This window comes from Dendronephthya gigantea, unplaced genomic scaffold, assembly GCF_004324835.1.
Source record: "Dendronephthya gigantea isolate DGI-Jeju-01 unplaced genomic scaffold, DenGig_1.0 000401F, whole genome shotgun sequence".
NCBI lineage: Eukaryota > Metazoa > Cnidaria > Anthozoa > Malacalcyonacea > Nephtheidae > Dendronephthya > Dendronephthya gigantea.
The window spans coordinates 20,553-39,442 of NW_021163411.1; the positions used below are offsets into that span (position 1 = coordinate 20,553).

Here is an 18,890-nt window from a genome sequence, read left to right on the forward strand (position 1 = left end):
GCGGGCAAGGTTGAGGCCATCGGTAGCGAATTGGTCTGCGAGGTTGGAGAAAGCAGAGAAATTCATGGTTTCGCTAAATGCTGTAGACCAGTGTGTGCGGAACTCGTGGACCGAGGTGGAGGTTTGGGTGGTGGGGAAGGTTTGTGTTGATGGGTCTTCACCCAGGGGGCTTGGACAATTGGTATGTGTTGTCTGGGAGGGTGGATTGAGGGAGTTTGGGCAAGGAGGGGAAGGGTGATGTGCGTCTGGATCCTCAATTGTTTCCAGTATTGGTTGTTGTGGTGCAGGGTTCAGTGGCGGGTCGAAGAAGTCTGCTGCTTGAGGTCGTGGCTGTTGTTGGCACGGTTGACGCGTGGTAGGAAGGGTGCGATCAGGTGAGGTGAAGATGTTAGACATCAGCGGAGGGATTGCCGCTGGGGGTGTAGAGGTAGGTCGGGTGGATATTTGGTGTTCGGGGGTGGAGAGGGCATTACTTCCTGTGGTGGATGCACTGCTCAGGGGGGAGAGCTTCTCAGAGGGTGAGCCAGATTTTCCTTGGTTTGGGAGGGTCGGTGGTGAGTTTTCACATGCTTGAAGAAAGCGGTTCATCAAGGTCATATTGTCGCTCGGGGTTGGTGAGAGGTAAATCGGGGAAGATTCGTTTTGGGTTGGTGGGATATCCGCATCAGGGTTGGAGTGGGAAAGGTCAATGGTGAGGGATAAGGGGGAAGAAGGGGGGTCGGTAGGGGATGAGGCTCGGGTGTCAGATGTTGTGGGGGAGGAGGTAGAGGGAGAATTTGCGAGGGGGTTTCCTGGACCAGTTGGTGTCAATGGTTGCCGTAGGCGGCGCTTTCGTTGGCTTATCAAGGAAGTAAACGTTTTACTGCACGTTCCGCAACTCAGGCTCCGACCGCTATTACAGGTACTCAGAAGAGTAGTCTCGCTCTCACTTGGGGATGCCATTGCTCGGCAAGGATTAAGACGCTTTCAGAGGTTAGCAAAGGTTAGCCAGAGAGGAAAGATACTTAATAGGGGGCAAACATACACTTCTGGTGAAACCAATGAGCATGGAATGTTGTGTTTTAGTGGCAGAAAATCGAAAAGCCAAATCCAAGCTAGGAGCGACCCCTATTCACAACAAATAGTGCCCCTCTAGAATTTCCTCAAACTCTGCAAGCGCAGAGGAGACCTAGCTTGGCAACTATTTTGCCCGATATTCGTGAACACCGTAGTCGAGGCACGGATGTACTAGTCCGGGTCACAAATACCGCGAATATAGCTTTGTGGGTCGAGGTCACACGTATAGTTGACTGCCACTCGGAGATATTCGAACAGACACGGCAAAATAGTTGGTTCCGAACTCTCAAACGCGGCGTGAGCCGGGGAGAAACATACTGCTAAAATGCCGAAAATCAAAACAAACAAACCAAATTTGAATAAATTAAAAACCTTGAACTCGGAGCGAACCTACCGCAGTAGAAGTAGGTTAACTATATTTAACTCAAACCTTCGGATAAGGGAGACCGAGAACAAGAAATTGTATAGTTAGTAAGGTTAGAATAGCCTCGTGGGAAAAAACCTTGCGGATCAAGGGAAAAACACGGCGCTAAACAAACCGAACACGCTATACAATTCGCTGGCAACGCTCAAACTCGGCGAATCCGAGGAGCCCAACACAACTTAGGCAAGAGAACGTTCTTAAAAGAACGACCAAAAGTTGTGTGGCAACCAGCCAGAGAACCTAATCGAGAGTTCGTCTTCTAGAGCTTCCTCTTCTTGGCTTCCTCTTCTTAGCTTCCTCTTGCTTGCTTCGTCTTCGTCTTCGAACTTCGTCTTAGCCAAAAGGCCGAGAAGCGATAACCCGTTTTCGGCTCGCCACCAAGACTTTATTGCGCATCGGCGAGCCCGCTCGACCCGGTGGCGGGTGTGCGATCGAGTGAGCAGAATTGGCCGGCACGAGGAAGCCAACAAGCAATGTCGCTGCTGCTCGTTATTTCGTGAACGGGTTCGATGCGAGGCCGGCGGGCCGCCTACGCTTGCCGAGACGTCCTCGCGGTCACGCTTTGCTGCTGCCGCCGAGCCATTACTGTCGAGAGTTGGGGTTGGGTTTAGGGGAGCTGTTTTTTGCGGTTTTTTTCGGTCATTTGCTTTCACAACAGTTCCGATAGATAGTTGGTTAAATAAATCTACGTCGATGTGTTGCCTCGCAAGAGTTGTGGTGCATGGTGCCAAATGCAGTACTGCCGGCATATGTGCTGATATCGGAGACGTTGTTATATATAGCCTGACGAACCTCTCGACGCTGCGATAGCGGTGGTAGTATATTATGTATATATAGTACCGGCACGCCATCCGTCGATCGCTAGCGAGAGCTGATCAAAAGGTGTCGAATTTCGAACGATTTTCCGAGATTCCGAGGTTACACTTGATAACGTTGTTAAAAAATCAAGTTGTTATTAGCTTTCACACGCACGCACGCACGCTCGCTCGCTTCTGAGCTTTAGACTTGCTTTTCGATTTTTTTGTTTCAATCATGAATAAGAGGTGGCCGAACTGAAGGGAGAAGGGGACGAGCGCGAACGCAGGTCCCCACTACCAGAAATTATACGCTCGAGTTACCCACATTAGGGGTAATCGCAGGAGTCAACCCAGTCGAAGTGCAATGAAAGGGCCTCATCCTGAGAGGACCTCCTAGTTGATCAAGGTGCCTCTCGCGTCAGGTAAGTATGCTTTTGTGGCAGCGCCGTTGACTTATAATTGTGGCGACGAAGCGTTTCGATCGCGGTAGTTAACCGCCGCCGCGTTGCAGTAGTGAATAATATTCATACAAGTACGTACGTTCGCCGTTTCGGTTATCAATGCGGCTGTTCGTAACTGGTTTCCCGATCGATCGAGGAGTCCGGCTTCGGCGGCGGCGGTTCGTCTGAAATGGAAAGCGGCCGTGAGTTGATATGTGAGGTTTAACTGTAGCGAAACAGAATTTTAGAAAGAACAATGCCAATGAAGTTATTGCATTGAATAATAATAATATAGAACCGGTTGCATGACTGAATATGAGATAGATAGCTACTAGATCGGATGCTATAGATGATAAAATTACTTATACCGAGCGAGTTTTTTGTTTCGATTCAAATGGTGGTTATTATTCTTCCCCCGTTGAGGGGAAGAGGGCCGTACTCGGATGTAGTGCAATACCGAGACAACCCGTGGCCAGGGCGAAGCAAGCTTCAATCCCAGGGCCGAAGGCCAAAAATCAGTTTAATATATGAGTTAGGCATTGCCTAACATATCAGATATTAAGCTGATAAGAACAGAGTTCTTATCTTGGGCCGAAACATTCATATCTACGAAAATTTGTTGTTTTAAAATTTAAAATTGATCGAAAATAGGAGATACAGGCTCATAGTGCGTCCTATATTCCGAATGCCAAATGGTTTGCCTTAATGGCATCTCAGTGTTCATGTGACCTAATTTAGTGCAGTCAAAAGGATAAGATTGAGGGGACTCAGTTATCCATGAGATATGCAAAGGAAAAATTAGATAAAAAAGTGCCTGGGGATGGCAAAATAAAAGTATAAATGAAACTTGTCCGATAATCGGAAAAACCATAAGCGTGAGGTGAGTAAAGGGGGTCAATCAAAGGTATAAAAGTGAAAATAACAGATATTTAAGGTAGGACATCATCGCAGCCGAGGTGCTGGCGATAGATGTCGGTTGACCCTTGGATGACGTCGCAAACCAAAGACATCGCAGGTTTTGCCTTGAGATTCGAAGAAGGTTTTAAGATGGTCATATTTAAGTTCTTTGCGTGAAACAGCTTCTTCGAGGGCTTCTTGACCATTTTCGAAAGGGCAGCAGACATCAATTATGGTGACGTGGTTGTTGGAATCGATGACGATGTCAGGGCGAACTGAAGAGCCACTATCTTGGACGGTTTTGTCAGTGGAGATGGAGCCCGATCGGACAGCGTTGGTGAGGCGGTCAACGATTCTATTGTGCTGGGTGGTTATGGCGACCATGTTGGTTGGGCAGTGGCAGAGAACGTGAGGCAGGGTTTCGTCAGCATCACAGTGGCGGCAGGTTTTCGAACAGTCAGACCATCGACTTTTGATGCTGTTGGTAGGCAGGCAGTTAAGGCGGGCGCGGTGGATAAATCTCCAATCTTTAAAGCGGATGTTTAGTCCGGTGTATAGCCAGTTGGAGCCATTGGCAAATTTATCAGTAGTGAGGGTGCGAGAGACTTTGCCTTGGTCGCGGAGGTCCTGGAGGTTATGGGCGGCATGATCACGATCTAGGTTGTGTAGGAACCGACAGACATCTTTTGCTTGGATATGGTCAGGATAATCTGGCGCAGTGATGGTTGGGGGACCCACATCGGGCACGTGGATTGTGATGGGGATGGATTTCGTAGCCTGACGTGTTCGGGTCCAAAGGGAACCAGTTCGGGATCGAATTGTTTCAAGGCGACGATCGGGGGTGTTTGATAGGAAACAGGAGATTAGTGCTAGGGTAGGATCTGACTGAGATGCAAACCTAACAGTTTGGCGGAGTTCTCTCTTGGCAACAGCAGCTACCGTGGGATCATCAGAAGCGAGCATTCGAGTTGCTTGGACAATCGTTTGGATGTGGTTCTCACGAATAGGGTCGACAAGGGCAAGGCCACCCGCTTGCTTCGAGGCAAAGATGTAATGAGGTGTTGCACGGTTTGGCAGGGAGCATATGGCTTTGACAGTTTTCGTGAGTTGGGATCGGTAGGCTTGAAGAGCTTTGGTGGGGGGATCGGTGGAACGTAGGACATAGGTGAGGCAGGGTTGAATAAAAGTTCTTATGGCATCCAGCTTCTGCCAAGGGGATAACAAAGAGAGTTCGATTTTCTCCAGTTTGGATGTGAGTTTATCGACGAGGGTATGGAGGTCGGCGATGTTGGGAATAAGTCCAATGGGAACACCCAGGTAACGGTAGTGGTCTTCACGTTGCAAGGCAGGGATTTGTGTTCCGTGAACTCGGAAGGCATTGCTCTGAACGCGAGGGGTAGTTTTGGCGAGCGAGAGGCTGGCACATTTGTCTGGTCGGAACTCCAGAGAGAGGCTATCGGCTGCTGATGTGACAGTATCTAGGAGGATTTGTAGGGTGTCCTTGTTTCGGGCGAGGATTACAATGTCATCCGCATAGGCCAGGATTGATATAGGGCAGCCATTATGTTTAAGAGGGCCGCGAGGAAGGGAGGAAGCTTTGGCAACACATTTCCGGAGGATTAGCTCGACGGCGAGGTTAAAGAGTATTGCGCTGAGGGGACAGCCTTGCTTTACGCCAGAGTAGATGTGGATTGGGGCTGTTTTGCCAAGAGGGGTGACGACTTCGGTTGTGGCACCGGTGTACGCATTCTGTATCATTGATACAAGGTCAGAGGGGAAGCCCATGTGTGTGAGGGTGGTGAGTAGAGCTGAGTGGGGGATACTGCCGAAGGCATTGCGGATGGATATCCAACCAGGCGAGACAGAGGGGTCGAGGTTGTCTGCGGGCATCGTTCACAATGGACTCAAGAAGAAAGGCATGTTCATAGCATCCTTCGCTTGGGCGGGCACTCTTCTGTTGTGGCATAATATACTACCACCGCTATCGCAGCGTCGAGAGGTTCGTCAGGCTATATATAACAACGTCTCCGATATCAGCACATATGCCGGCAGTACTGCATTTGGCACCATGCACCACAACTCTTGCGAGGCAACACATCGACGTAGATTTATTTAACCAACTATCTATCGGAACTGTTGTGAAAGCAAATGACCGAAAAAAACTGCAAAAAACAGCTCCCCTAACCCCAACCCCAACTCTCGACGGTAATGGCTCGGCGGCAGCAGCAAAGCGTGACCGCGAGGACGTCTCGGCAAGCGTAAGCGGCCCGCCGGCCTCGCATCGAACCCGTTCACGAAATAACGAGCAGCAGCGACATTGCTTGTTGGCTTCCTCGTGCCGGCCAATTCTGCTCACTCGATCGCACACCCGCCACCGGGTCGAGCGGGCTCGCCGATGCGCAATAAAGTCTTGGTGGCGAGCCGAAAACGGGTTATCGCTTCTCGGCCTTTTGGCTAAGAAAAGAATATTTTATTTCTCGATTATTTGAAGCAAGTATTTTCCGAAGTGATTTTGGTGGAATTTTGCAAGTGTTCCTGTTGTTCCTGGTGTTCCTGTTGTTCCTGGTGTTCCTGTTGTTCCTGTTGTTCCTGGTGTTCCTGGTGTTCCTGTTGTTCCTGTTGTTCCTGGTACTAGTCTCCTGGTCCAGTGGTTTCTTGGTGTGCTAATTCAGTGTCGCTCACTGACGAACCGCCACCGCCGGATTCTACGAACAGCTGCATTGCTGATTCAACAACAGTTGCTTAAGGACTGCGTGAGTTTATTTCTGAGTGTTTTCTTACCTGCTTTTGGTATTAATTGTGTGTATTGGTGGTTATTTTATCATCATTGAAATAGATTTGTTATATTCACATTTGGGAGTGTTTAAGTACCAATTGAAGAGCCTTGTCTCATACTAAATTGTGCATTATATTGAACATCATATTATACCGTTTTAGACGGATTTTGTTTATCGATTTAATTTGTTCGCGCTTATTGGTGTGCACCACAATAATTGTGTTATATCTACTCTTATACATATTCCTGACGTGTCGTGTTGTTCCTGTCGAGGGGCCTTATAGGTACCTCAAAGGAGGGGACTTTTTTCTTTTCTTATTTGTACGTCCGGTTAGTCGGGTGGTCCCGAATCCTTGGTTCGACGTTTGCCGGTCTCTTTTGGTAGTTGGTGGGAGCTGGCAGCTCCATTGCTACATATACAATGATTCCGTTTATAAATCGTACGGTAGATATTATATTAGCTGATGCTGTGGAAGCTCGAGATGTATCTGTTCGGGAAGTTATTGACGAGTTTCGCAGTCAGTGTGACAATTTTTTTGACATTTTTGAAGCTATTGTTTACATGGCGCCTGGGCGTTTCCGTGTTACATGCAAAAGTGCTTGAAAACTAAGTACAGTTGAAGAAACTCCATATTGTGTTCGCGGTCACCCTGTAATCTTTAAACCTGTTTCCCAGTATCAGTGGGTAAATATCACGCGATTATCGTATGGTGTCGCTGATGCCGAAATTCATACAGTTTTGTCCCCATTTGGTATCATAAAACAAATAAAAAGTGAAACATACTCAAGGGTTTACACAGGAGTTCGCAATGTATTAATGGAAATTAATCATGAAATTCCAGCTCGTTTACGAATTTCTAACCATTGGTGCGCAATTTATTATAAAGGACAACCACGGAAGTGTTTTAATTGTGGTCAGGAGGGTCATTTTAGTCGTCGATGTCCTGATAAGGTTAATATGGAAGTTGTTGACCCGACTGTCGATAACGAAGTTCCTCCTGAAGCTGAAGACCCAAATAAGGAAAATTTGCCAGACCAGAATCAGGAAAATTTGCCAGATCCTCCTGGGGATACGAGCAGTGAAAATCCTCATGGGGTTGCCTCCCTTCCCTCTGAGGTGGAAGTCCTTTCATCTGAAGTAGCTGTGGATGGTGAGTCTGCAGGAAAAAATAAACTCCCTCCTAAGAAGCCTGCAATAAAACCTCGTGAAAAACGGCAAGTTCCTCCGAAAAGACATTCTCGATATAAGATACCTGCTGATAAGGTACCTAGGCGTTCAAAATCGCTATCACCAACACGTTCTCGTCGTCGTTCGAGGTCGCCCTTACGATCTACTCATGGCAGTACTGCTTTGGGGTCGGATTCGGAATCCTCAGTAGTCACTATAAATGGTGATTCTGATGTTGTAGCGTCGGACACTTCTCGTACTGCAACTTCTGGAATTGATGAAGACCCTGTAACTGAATTTTTTGCTTCGTTTTCTGGATATGAATCGGATTTCCCTCCAAACCTCCCTGGTAAATCAAATGTTCCCCCTTCTCCAGCACCAGTGCCTTCTCAGGTATCTGAAGAATCTTTGTTCATTCGTCGCCTCTTTGAGGAATCTTCTCCTTTGCGCAAGGAGAGGTCTTGAAGTAGATTATAATCTTATAAATTAATTGTTAACTTTAATATTATTTTTTACTTTATACTATGTCTAATAACTCTATATCTTTAATTACCTTAAATGTACAAGGTCTTCGTAATTCTACCAATCGTGCAGTCCTTTTTTCTTGGTTGAACTGTGTTAAAGCTGAAATTGTGTGTCTTCAAGAAACCCATTCTACGTCGTCAGCTGAATTTGAAGACTGGCTCAAAACAGAAGATAATCAAGCTAATAATTCACAGTGTTATTCTGTTCTTTCTTCGCCTGGTTCTGTTCGTAGTCGTGGAGTTGCTGTCCTCTTCAAGCTTAGCCTCAGCTTGGTCAATCACTCTGTTGATAACAATGGTCGTTTTTGCATCGCTACATTCTCCAAAGATAATACTAAATTTCAAGTGGTATGCTTATATGGCCCAAACAAAAAAGTGGAGGGTGAACAATTTTTTGCTGATATGCTCTCCAGTATAGACAACTCTATTCCCCTTTTCCTTGCTACTGATTTCAATACTGTTGTTGATCCGTCCATAGATCGTCATGGCTGCAACATCTCATCCCTTTGGGCTTACAACTGGCCACGTTCCTTAGAAACACTTACAACCCAATTGGATGTACAAGATGCTTGGCGAACTAAACATCCAGTCGCTCGAGAGTACACCTGGCGTCGTGCTAATGGTGCTCAAGCATCATGTTTAGATATGATTTGGATATCCTCCTATCTTATTGACAGCGTGCTAGATATTGGTATCTTCCCTTTTTTTCGTTCGGATCATTCGTATGTATTCCTCCGCCTGAAGTTACCAGGCCTTCCTGATCGCGGTCCTGGTGTTTGGAAACTGAACACTTCTATGCTGTCAAATGAAAATTTTTCCGCTCGAGTTCGTGAATTCTGGTCTTCATGGCAATCCAAAAAAGATTCTTTTCAGGATACTGATCTATGGTGGGATGAAGGCAAGCATAGACTAAAGAAATTAATTCAACGTTACTCTCGCCGTTCAGCTGCCGCTCGTCGAGCCTGTATTTTGTCGTTGGAAAATACTTTATATCATCTGACTCGCCGTGAGAACAATGGGGACGATGTTAGTCAGTTCATCACAGAAACAAAAGATCTTCTTGACCTGGAACATGAACACTCAGCTCAAGGTGCCAAGATCCGTGCTCGGGAGCAGTGGGCTGAGGATGGTAAGACGTCGTCTTCGTACTTTTTTCGATTGGAAAATCTCGCGCTTCACGCCGTTTGTTCACTGGTATCCGAAATGCCCATGGTGTAATTGTTCATTCTATATCTGCCATAATTCGTGTGTGGTGCCTTTTCTATGTTCAGTTATTTACCGCTGCAGTCCTGTGTCCGCTTGACCAAGAATACTTTATCAATACCTTGGACCGCCGTCTTTCCGATAGCGATGCTGCCTTGTGTGAAAGAGAAATCACTCTTGCTGAATGTCGGGCTGCCCTTGACAGTTTTCATTCCAACAAGTCACCTGGTATTGATGGTTTACCGTATGAATTTTATAAACATTTCTGGGACATACTTGGAACTGATCTAGTCAATGTATATAATTATTCGCTGTCATCTGGCTCTCTCTCATACTCCCAACGGACTGGGCTAATTACTTTACTATACAAAAAGAACGATCCTATGGATACCAAAAATTGGCGCCCCATATCCTTATTATGTACAGATTACAAGATCCTGTCTAAAGTTTTGACCAATTGTCTCAAGGGTGTCATTGCATCAGTCGTCTCTCCGGTTCAAAGTTGCGGTGTTCCAGGCCGTTTTTCTGGTGAGAATGTCCGCCTCCTTCAAGACATTATTAATTATGCAAATGTTACGAATACCGGTGGTGCTCTTTTATCATTGGATCAAGAAAAAGCTTTCGACCGAGTGGATTGGTCCTTTTTACAACAAGTTTTAGAACGTATGAACTTTGGCCCTGTTTTTCGGTCGTGGGTTCGCTTACTTTATACTGCTATCTTTTCATGAGTTCTTGTTAATGGTTTTATTAGTGATGCTTTCCGAGTAACACGTGGTGTTCGCCAAGGATGTCCCCTGTCTCCGCTTTTGTATATCCTTGTTGCCGAGACTATTTCAAGTGCCATCCAGAAATCTCCAGACATATATGGTTTTATCCTTCCTAATGGCATCGGGTCAAGCTATTTCAATATGCTGACGACACTACTATATTGGTTCGATCTGACTCAGCTCTTCAAGCCTTGTTTTCCTTGTTCGCACGTTACGAAACAGCTTCTGGTGCTAAACTCAATGTCACCAAGAGTAATGGGTTACTTTTTGGCTCTTGGAAAGATCGTCAGCCTCCAGTCCCTTTAAAATGGTCTCAAGAAGAAATTATCGTTCTTGGTTGTCGTTTGGCAAATGAAAATACAGTTGATTGGAGTTCTCTTCTAGATCGATTTGAAAGCCAGCTGAACTTATGGAAACATCGCCAGTTGTCATTTCGTGGCCGCGCTATGATCGTCAATGTTCTTGGTTTATCACTGTTCTGGTACCAGGCTACCATCTTTGACATTCCGAAAACTGTTATCTTCCAAATTAACAAGATTCTTTTCCCATTCATATGGCAGAAAAAACGAGAATGGCTGGCTCGTTCTTCCCTTACCCAACTACTCACCTCTGGTGGGCTTGGCGTTGTCGACATAGCCCGTAAGCTTTCTTCCCTCTGCGCTGTCTGGGTCTGCCGTTACTTTGTCCCTCAGCCATCACCTTGGTCTTTATTTTTCGACTATTATGTGAGATCTGTATTTGATTCATCACCTTCAGAGTTGTTTATGCGTCAACACGTTCCAGAATACCTTGTTAAAAGATTACCACCTTTTTACGCCTCCATTATTTGTGCCTGGACCACACTGCATGGTACTAGTGAACAAGGAACTTGGGTTATTCCTCGTCCCCCTGGTGTCTCTTTGCCTATACAGGAATTGACGACTTCATTTACTTACCGTTCCTTCTCCCGTGCACAGATGGTGGCTCACCGTTGTCTTGCCAAATTCCAGAATTGGGGTATTGCTGTACAATGGAATGACGCTTGGTCCAGCCTTCACCTGTGGCGTTATGTTCGGTCAGTACAAGATACTTCCTGGCTATCCTTTCACGGCGTTCTTCTTACCGCAGATCGTCTTGTCCGTTTTGGTATGCGCATCGATCCGAATTGTTTCTGTGGTCAAATAGAGGACCTAATCCACCTTTTTCTTTGTGTCCTTTTGCTGTGGAAGTTATGGAATGGTTTTACCAACGCCTCCAACAGTTTCGTCCATCTATCGGTCCTCTCACACCAAGTATCATCCTATTTGGGTTTCCTTCTGGAGCTGACATTCCTGTTGCCTTTTCAGCCTTATTGGGAATTCTTCGCCATCAGATCTGGCTTACCCAAAACTCTTATCGCTTCGACCATAATATCCCTGACGTGCATACTACCTTACGCAAAACTCGTTCCACCTTTCGTTTTTTGGTCCGTATGCAGAAACGTCGTTGTCTTCTGTCTTGCTTTCAACACGAATGGTTGGCAGATGGACACATTGGTTCTGTAACTGATAAGAATTGGGTCCATTTTACTCGCGAATTCATTACGTGAAACCGTTTCCTTTTTTGTGTTGGATTGAGAAGCAGCGGTCGCCTTATGGGAAAGTACTGCTGATGCCTTTAATCCACGTGTGTTGTTCTGTCTTGTAAGTATGTCGTGTCTAAATGTCCCTTTGAATTTTGACCTGTGGTTTGTTCTAACTTTGATTAGAATAAGTTGCACAGGTAACCGTCCTTTTGGATGAATTTTTGGACCGGTGTTCGGGGTTACTCGCGTTGATCGTGTAATTTACCATCATTACTGCCATTCATCATCATTAGAATACCATTCACAAGTTGTATCATGGCACAGGGGAGAGGATCATACCCTCTGACGATCTGCGTCACTAAGTAGTGGCGCCCTTGGGTGCGGCGATATCACGGGTCCAGGCTCCATTGCACCGTCGGAGTCGATAAGCCCTTCGTCGTTCAACTCAAAATAAGATCAAGTGTAGTATCTGTTCTTATCAGCTTAATATCTGATATGTTAGGCAATGCCTAACTCATATATTAAACTGATTTTTGGCCTTCGGCCCTGGGATTGAAGCTTGCTTCGCCCTGGCCACGGGTTGTCTCGGTATTGCACTACATCCGAGTACGGCCCTCTTCCCCTCAACGGGGGAAGAATCAAATCATTTTAATCGAAACAAAAATACTGATGCCGAATTCAGTAACACTGAAAACTCGCTCAGTATATGCTATCTATATCTATTATATTCAGCAATGCACCCTTATATTATTTATTATTCAATGCAATAACTTAATGTAATGCATCATTGTTCTTTCTAGAATTCTGTCTGTTTCGGTAGAGTTAAACCTCACATCAACTCATGCCGCTTTCCATCATTTCAGACGAACCGCCGCAGTCGCCGGACTCCTCGATCGATCGGGAAACCAGTTACGAACAGCCGCATTGATAACCGAAACGGCGTACCTACGTATCTGTATGAATATTATTCACTGTAGTAACGCTAACGACCGCGATCGAAACGCTTCGTCGCCACAATTATAAGTCAACGGCGCTGCCACAAAAGCATACTTACCTGACGCGAGAGGCACCTTGATCAACTAGGAGGTCCTCTCAGGATGAGGCCCTTTCATTGCACTTCGACTGGGTTGACTCCTGCGATTACCCCTAATGTGGGTAACTCGAGCGTATAATTTCTGGTAGTGGGGACCTGCGTTCGCGCTCGTCCCCTTCTCCCCCTTCGGTTCGGCCTCATAATTCAAAACTTGAAAAATCGAAAAACAACAAGTCTAAAACTGCGAAGCAGCGACAATTATTAATGTGCCGCCGCGTGCGTGCGTGTGAAAGCTAATAACAACTTGATTTTATAACTCGGAAAATCGGAATCTCGGAAAATCGTTTGAAATTTGACACCTATTTATCAGTTCTCGCTACCGATCGATACTACCACCGCTACCGCAGCGTCGAGAGGTTCGTCACGCTATATATAACAACGTCTCGGATATCAGCACATATGCAGCAGCAAATGGCGCCGGCCGGCGGCAGTACTGTGCATATGGCACCATGCACCACAACTCTTGCGAGGCAACACATTGACGTAGATAAATAAATAACCAACTATCTATCAGAACTGTTGTGAAAGCAAATGACCGAAAACCGCAAAAAACAGCTCCCCTAACCCTAACCCCAACTCTCGACGGTAATGGCTCGGCAGCAGCAAAGCGTGACCGTGAGGACGTCTCGGCAAGCGTAGGCGGCCCGCCGGCCTCGCATCGAACCCGTTCACGAAATAATGAGCAGCAGCGACATTGGTGCTTGGCTTCCTCGTGCCGGCCAATTCTGCTCACTCGATCGCACACCCGCCACCGGGTCGAGCGGGCTCGCCGATGCGCAATAAAGTCTTGGTGGCGAGCCGAAAACGGGTTATCGCTTCTCGGCCTTTGGGCTAAGATCAAGTGATTTAGTTTTCGTACTCGTGAAAGAAGTGTATTGAAAAGAATTCTCGATAATCTGTCCAAAATCAAGTTGGTGTTGTGTGCTGGTGGTCCATTGGTGTCTTTCTGGTGGTCTACCGGTGTTTGGATCCAGTCGGTTCTCCTCCTCTGGTGGTCTCTTTTGGTGGCTCCCTTTGGTGTTGTGGCGATTTGGATCTTCGTTTCAGGATGGTCTCTATTCCCCATGCTGAACGGGCGCTTGTTGGTGTTCTGGCTGAACTGTCGCTGGTCGCTGGCAAGTCCATCACGCTACAAGAGTTGGTTGATGACTTTTGTCATCAATCAGAGAATATTCCATCTTGGATTGAAATTGTAATGCAGTCGGGCGCAGCATCAGTGCTCATCCACTGCCGTACAGCCGAGGCTGCTGTCGAGCTTCGAGCTCAGGGGTTGACTTTTCGAGGTCACCCGATCAAGCTTTCTCCAGCTCCTAGTCTTCAATGGGTAAAGCTGACTCGTGTCATGTTTGGCACGACTGAGAATACGATAAAATCTCGGTTATCAGATTATGGTAATGTGCTGAAGATACGTCGTGAATTGGTGAACGGTATCGGTATCTCGGTGTTCACCGTTAAGATGGATTTGAAGAGGCCAATACCCTCTCGTATAACCATCGATCATCATCCTGTGAACGTTTTCTATCGCGGCCAGATTCAACAGTGTTTCAGGTGTGAACAGACGGGGCATGTTTCTAAAAACTGCCCTCGCAAAAAAGGTCCCACTCTCCCAAACCCAATTACGGGACCGATGGAGGTGGTTCTGCCTACGCCAGATTTGCCCTCGACATACGTAACAGTGACAAAGTCATCCGACGATACCACCTTTTCAAACGTTTCTGAAGAAACCCCGTGTCATGTGGATTCTGGGAAACGTTTGGGTCCAGAATTAAACGACCAGTTGACAAAGCAGCAGCGAATTTCTCCTGAGGAGCAAGTCATTGATTTGCCTCCAATTTTGCCTGATCGTGATGCTCCAGTAGACGACCAGTCGACAACGCAGCAACAAACTTCTCCTGAGGAGCAAGCTAAAGACTTGTCTCCACCTCCGTCTATGGATGATGATGCTCCAGTAGAGTATATCGATTATGAACAAGCCCGTGTCAGACTTGTCGCTTTTTCTGAGGTGACCGCCGATGACAAGAAAGTCATTGAAGATATGACCGAATCGATTCCTCCTGTTGACTTGCCCCGTTTCAAGAAAGCTTTCGCTTTCCGTCATCCAACGCTGTTATCCCCGGAAGAAAGTGACCTTCGTCCAGCGGCACTCGCTGCTATATGTACCCCTGTATTGCCTCCTGATCTAGATTTCCTTCACGATCCCTTCTTTGTTGAACCCCCATTACCTTCTACGGCTAAAGCTGACCATCCCGTTACCTATGCCCAATACGAACTGTTTAGGTCCTGGTTCTGCGCCGCTTTGGTTCTGCCGGATCTTCTGAACCCTCCATCGGAGAATGATTTATCAGTATTAAAAGACCTGGATTCTGAGACCCTGAGGGGTTACCTGAACTTTTTCGCCTTTAGGCACCCGGAATATATCGATGATATAGATGCTATTGACTTTGATCTCAAATGCGAACTTTATGATCTAGTTGCTAAAAACGTCGAATTCTCTTATGAATGTTGATCATTCTTTTTTATTGCTGAACGTTATCACGGTCTCTTGATAATTTAAAGGACAAATCATTTGCTGGTTAAGTGTAGCTTTTTAAATTTGATCGTGACTATGTAATTATACCTGTAGATCTTATTGTATCCAGTTCTTGGAATATTACATATAGCACTCTCATGTATATAATTTCAAACGTATAATAAATTGAAATAAGATCAATTGGTCGAGAATTTTGGTGAAGGGGCAATTTAATTGCTGGTCCTTCTTTATTTTTTTAGTGGAGGGAAAAGGAATAGTCTGCCTTTTCTGGTTCTCCGTGTTATTTACTATACTCTTTCTTTATTCTTGGGAGGGCAAAGCTGGGACTTTGCTGGACTCCCTTCTTCTTCTTCTTCTCTTTTTTTGGGGGGGCAAGGCTTAGCCTTTGCTGGACTCCCTATTCTCTGTGTGTTTTTAGGGGGGGGCAAAGCTTAGTCTTTGCTGGACTCCCTATTCTCTGTGTGTTTTTAGGGGGGGCAAAGCTCAGCCTTTGCTGGACTCCCCTTTCTCTTTTCGGGCGGCAAAGCTTTTTGCTTTCCCTTTTCTGTGTGTTTTTGGGAGGCAAAGCTCAGTCTTTGCTTAACTCCCTTTCTTTGTCTTTTGGACGGCAAAGGGTTAGCCTCTTTGCTGGACTCCATTTTTTCTGTATTTTGAGAGTGTGAAGTTTTTTCTTTGCTGGACTCTCTGTCTTTCTGTTGGGCAAGGGTCTCGCCTTTGCTTTTACTGTCTTTTGGCTGTAGTTTACTTCTTTTCTTTGAGCTGAGGTGAATTAAGTGTATATTATTTGATTGTATTTCTGAGCTTTATTCTGCTCAAATATATTATTACTGTGTGAACAAGTTTTGTATTATTGTTATATATTGGTAGTCTGCCACAAACAGTGGGTATTTTGGATATGATTCCGTTCATAAACCGTACTGTTGACATTGTTTTGTCCGAGGAAATCGAAGCTCGCAACGTTAATGTTTGCGAGGTAATAGATGAATTCCGTGGACAATGTGAAAATTTTTTTGAAACTTTTGAGGCGATTGTTTATATGGCGCCTGGCCGTTTTCGCATAACTTGCAAAAGTTCTCGTAAACTGGGTGCTGTGGAATCAGCTTTATATTTGGTTCGAGTTTTTCCCGTAACATTTAAACCTGTGTCGCAATACAAATGGGTGAATATTACCCGTCTGTCTTATGGTATCCCGGATGATAAAATTCAAATTGCTTTATCCCCTTATGGTTAAATAAAATTAATTAAAAGTGAGACGTATTCTAAAATATACACAGGTACTAGAAATGTCTTAATGGATATCACGACTGAGATCCCGGCCAGACTACGCATTGCAGATAATTGGTGCGCTGTCTATTATAAAGGTCAGGTTCGGAAGTGTTTCATCTGTGGTAACGAAGGTCATTTTAGTCGTAGTTGCCCTGATAGGCCACCATCTCGTATGGAAGTGGTTGATCCACATCCTGAAGATCCTCCTAATGATCTTAATGATGACCCTTCTAAAAATGATGATCCTCCTAATGTGGATGATTCTCATAAAAATCCTGCTCAAATTGAAATTAAGGGAAAATCTGGTGAAGAACATTCGGTTGATGCAGCCGATCCTCCTGTGGGAGTTGAATCCTCCAAACAGCTTCCTTTAGCTACTGCTAAGTCTTCAGTAAAGACTCGTAAGCGAAGGCCTTCTCGAAATGACAATTCTGGAAAATCTGTCCGTTCAAAGTCAGTATCTCCAGTACGCTTATCGCGTCGTTGTTCCCGGTCACCTTTACGTACTGATTTTTCAACTGGTCCTGGTTCAGTGTCGGATTCTGAACCTTCTGATGATATGACCAATGGCGAGTCGGATACTTTGTGTTCTGATACTTCCCATACAGCAACTTCTGGCGTGGAAGATGAGAATTCTATGACTTTCTTTTTTGCTAGTCATCCTGGACACGAATCGGGCTCTCTTGAATTGGACTTTCCCCCAAATGTTCCTCGGGTTACGAAAACCTATGCTCCCCCTCCTCCTGTACCAGAGCCATCCCAGGCTTCTGAAGAATCTTTATTTATTCATCGAATCTTTCAACAATCTTCTCCTTTTGGGGAAGAGCAGTCTTGAATAGATTAATTAATCTTATAATTTAATTGTTACCAATAATATTGTTTAATTAATTGTTGCTTTATTCTAAATTTAATATGGCTGAGAATACTATATCCTTAATTACATTGAATGTACAAGGTTTTCGCGATTCGACGAATTGTTCTGTTTTATTTTCTTGGCTCATCTGTGTTAAAGCAGACATTGTTTGCCTCCAAGAAACTCATTCTTCGTCATCAGCTGAGTTTACTAAATGGATAAAATCTGAAGAAGATAATGGTAATAATTTGCAATCTTACTCGGTTGTTTCATCTCCTGGTTCAATTCGCAGTCGAGGTGTGGCTATTTTATTCAAACCTAGCTTTCGTTTGGTTTCATCTTCTTCCGATTATTTTGGTCGATGGTGTATTGTTACATTTTCTAAAGATAACACCGAATTTCAGGTCGTTTGTCTTTATGGTCCGAATAAGAAGGTGGAGGAGGAAAAATTTTTTGCTGATTTAATGCCTTGCATTGATGCATCTCTTCTTCTTTTTTTGGCTGGTGATTTTAATACAGTTGTTGATGCATCAATAGATCGTCGTGGTTGCAATACTTCGTCACCTTGGGCTTATAATTGGCCACGTTCTTTACAGCTTCTTACTTCTGAATTGAATGTCACAGATATTTGGCATTTTAAACACCCAACAGCTCGTGAATTCACTTGGCGTCGCACTAATGGGGCTCAAGCTTCTCACCTAGATATGATTTGGATATCTTCCTTTCTGGTAGACAAAGTATTTGACATTGATATATATCCTTTTTTTCGTTCAGACCATTCGTATGTTTTTCTTCGTCTGAAACTTCCTGGTTTACCAGATTGCGGCCCTGGTGTCTGGAAAATGAATGCATCTTTGTTGTCCGATGAGAACCTTTCTATCAAAGTTCGAGAATTTTGGTGCTTTTGGCAATCTAAAAAAGAATCTTTTGATTATATTGACCTGTGGTGGGACGAAGGAAAACACCACCTTAAGAAATTAATTCGCCGTTATTCTCGTCATTTAGCTGCTGCTTGTCGTGCCCGCATTTCGTCGTTGGAGCATACTCTTTATCATCTTACTCGCCGTGAGAATAGCGGAGATGATGTTGGGCGGTTTATTAAAGAGACAAAGGATCTTCTTGACCAGGAGCATTTACATTCGGCTCAGGAAGCCAAGATTCGTGCTCGAGAACAGTGGGCAGAAGAGGGTGAAACGTCGTCATCATACTTCTTTCCGTTAGAAAAATCCCGTGCCGTCCGTCGCCTTTTTACAGGTATTCGGAACGCTCAAGGTGTTATTGTTCACTCGGTTTCTGCTATCATTCGGGTTTGGTGCCTTTTCTATGTACAGTTCTTCACTGCTGCAGTTCTGTGTCCATCTGATGATAAAGATATAAATTCTCTAGATCGTCGTCTTTCTGATCGTGATTCCGCATTGTGCGAAGGAGAAGTTACTCTTGAGGAATGTCGTGTTGCTCTTGATAGTTTTAAATCTAATAAGTCTCCTGGGATAGATGGTTTACCATATGAATTCTATAAGAAATTTTGGAGCATTCTCGGTTCTGATTTGGTT

General features: G+C 45.1%; 3 non-coding genes and 1 pseudogene across 3 annotated transcripts; 2 read left to right on the forward strand and 2 right to left on the reverse strand.

The window, feature by feature from the left end:
• Positions 1-2,543: 2,543 nt before the first annotated feature.
• LOC114542816 lies at positions 2,544-2,707 on the reverse strand. The gene has a single exon (XR_003689782.1). It is a non-coding gene; the product is annotated as a U1 spliceosomal RNA (small nuclear RNA).
• Positions 2,708-3,140: 433 nt separating this feature from the next.
• LOC114542815 lies at positions 3,141-3,321 on the reverse strand (annotated as a pseudogene).
• Positions 3,322-12,022: 8,701 nt separating this feature from the next.
• Positions 12,023-12,217, forward strand: LOC114542805. Its single transcript, XR_003689774.1, has one exon. It is a non-coding gene; the product is annotated as a U2 spliceosomal RNA (small nuclear RNA).
• A 424-nt stretch (positions 12,218-12,641) lies between these two features.
• LOC114542817 lies at positions 12,642-12,805 on the forward strand. The gene has a single exon (XR_003689783.1). It is a non-coding gene; the product is annotated as a U1 spliceosomal RNA (small nuclear RNA).
• Positions 12,806-18,890: the final 6,085 nt, after the last annotated feature.